The sequence below is a fragment of the Etheostoma cragini genome, chromosome 3 (genome assembly GCF_013103735.1).
Source record: "Etheostoma cragini isolate CJK2018 chromosome 3, CSU_Ecrag_1.0, whole genome shotgun sequence".
NCBI lineage: Eukaryota > Metazoa > Chordata > Actinopteri > Perciformes > Percidae > Etheostoma > Etheostoma cragini.
In genome coordinates this window covers 24,713,465-24,715,511 of record NC_048409.1, presented here as the reverse complement: position 1 = coordinate 24,715,511, position 2,047 = coordinate 24,713,465, and the positions used below count along the sequence as shown (strand labels likewise).

The 2,047-nt window shown below is 42.2% G+C and overlaps 1 protein-coding gene and 1 long non-coding RNA gene across 2 annotated transcripts in view; both read left to right on the top strand.

Moving 5' to 3' along the window:
- The window catches only part of LOC117941693 (alpha-2-macroglobulin-like), a 58,895-nt gene that overhangs the window by 20,847 nt on the left and 36,001 nt on the right, over window positions 1-2,047 (top strand). The gene's annotated exons all lie outside the window — the stretch shown is intronic.
- LOC117941726 overlaps window positions 338-2,047 on the top strand; it is a 1,981-nt gene continuing 271 nt past the window's right edge. The window contains exon 1 of the long non-coding RNA XR_004655958.1: window positions 338-441. This is a non-coding gene — a long non-coding RNA (uncharacterized LOC117941726). The remainder of the gene's footprint in view (window positions 442-2,047) is intronic.

Genomic DNA, 2,047 nt, shown 5'->3' with positions numbered 1-2,047 from the left:
TCTCTAAACCTCATTCACTGAAGTCACAGCACACACTGCTCCGTGGTATCTGTACACCAACCTGAGCAGTTATCAGAAAAATAATTTATAGTAGTATGTTAAAGGTGCTGTAGGTAGGATTGTGAAGATCCAGGACTTAGCCTGGCCCTGATTTGAGGCTCTGAACAGGGAGCTGTGGATTTTTGCAAATCACACTACACGCTGTAGGTGGAGCCGGGGGGATTATTCAGTTTAAATTACCTGCCTAATGAAGTCCTACTCAAAAACAGGGTCAGTTTCAGCAAATATGACAGAAAGTTAGTTTTATAATTCTTAGGCCTACCTACTGCATCTTTAATATGATAAACTATTGAACACATGATGCAAGTTTGACTCATTTTCTCCTTTTTTTCCCTTAAGGTGACCAGTCTGATAGAGAATACATCAACCCTTGTGTTGCAGGTAACACACTGTGATAACATATAGAAGCACTATAAATGCAAATTGGAGTTGTTTAAAAGATTGTAATATTGCCAATTTTCTAACCTAAAACCAAACTAAGCATACAACTAGTGTTGACAGTAAAACCCAGCTCACACCAAAGATTTGCAGGAAAGGTTTTGGACGTTGCAGCAGTCTTATGGTGTTGCCTGCGACATTGGCTGGTTTTTGGTTCGATCCCCGCCCCTGCAGTCATTGTCGAAGTGTCCTTGGGCAAGGCACTGAACCCCAAGTTACCCCCGGTGCTGCGCATCGGAGTGTGAATGTGTGTGAATGTTTATCTGATGAGCAGGTGGCACCTTGTACGGCAGCCCCGGCCACAGTGTTTGAATGTGTGTGAATGGTGAATGTTCCCTGTAGATGTAAAAGCGCTTTGAGCAGTTGTTAAGACTGGAAAAGCGCTATATAAATACAGCACATTTACATTTACATTTTAGAACCTAAGGCATGTTACCTGTTTGAACAGTCAATTAGCTTGTAGCGAAGGCAGCTAGTTAAGTCACTCAAACTCATACGTTAACATCAAAACCCACCCAGAGAGGTACAGTGGCTGAGAATGGACATTAAGAGTAAAGTCACAATTCTGAATAGAGCCCCTAGCACCAATCATGCATTACATCTCCTCCCTCTTCAGAGAAGGACATAATGTAATTATAGAGAATGTGAAAGCATTATATAACAAGGCTAACATTAGCACAAACCTGAAATTAAGCCACCAATTCAATATTATATTGGCACATTAACAATGGAAAGGAAGTGTGCAACTTGACTTGTTGCTGTAAACCTTACAGTAGCTTGACTTAAAGTAAGTCACAGAACAGCTCAACTACTCTCTAAACTTTACAAAGAAACAGTCACAAATCCACTCTTTTTCACCATTCTGCCATTTTTTGTGGTGTATGACCCAGAAGGATGAACTTGGCCAGAGTCTAGGAGATTTCCAACAGATGAAAGCAACACCAGGTGACAATGCCATTTTGGCTAGAAGCAGCCTCAGCTGGCTCAGTCTAGGGCTCATCACTCGAGAATTGACGTGACTGATTTGCTACTGCTGTGCTCTTGCGGAGCAAATTGATCGTTTGTACTGCTCGCTCGGCCTCCCTATTAGCATGAGGAGTGTGAGGGGATGATGTGCGATGTGAGATGCCGCAGCTCTCACAAAAGCTTTTGAACTCAGCTATTGTGGACCATTGTCTGTTCTCAGTACAGCGGGATGGCCATGTCTGCAAAACTGCACTTCCAGTGTAACTTTACATTCCTGGTACGATACACAGAGACATCTTAGCTTTATGCGACATTGAAGTGTGTAGTCTGTCTAATGATGTGTTTTACGTATAGGTATAAGTCTTATACTTCAACAGTTTATCAATAAACTGAGCTTATCTTTCGTTGAAAAATTATATTTTAAATTGACAATCATCATATTTGTAATCCATGGCTCAATTCAAATGGGATCAAAAATGTCTGTTATGTTACGGGGGGCGACTTCTAACTCAGCCGGTAGAACGTGCACCCCATGTAGGCTGAGTCCGTGGCAGTGGCCGGCGTTCAAATCCAACCAGTGGCC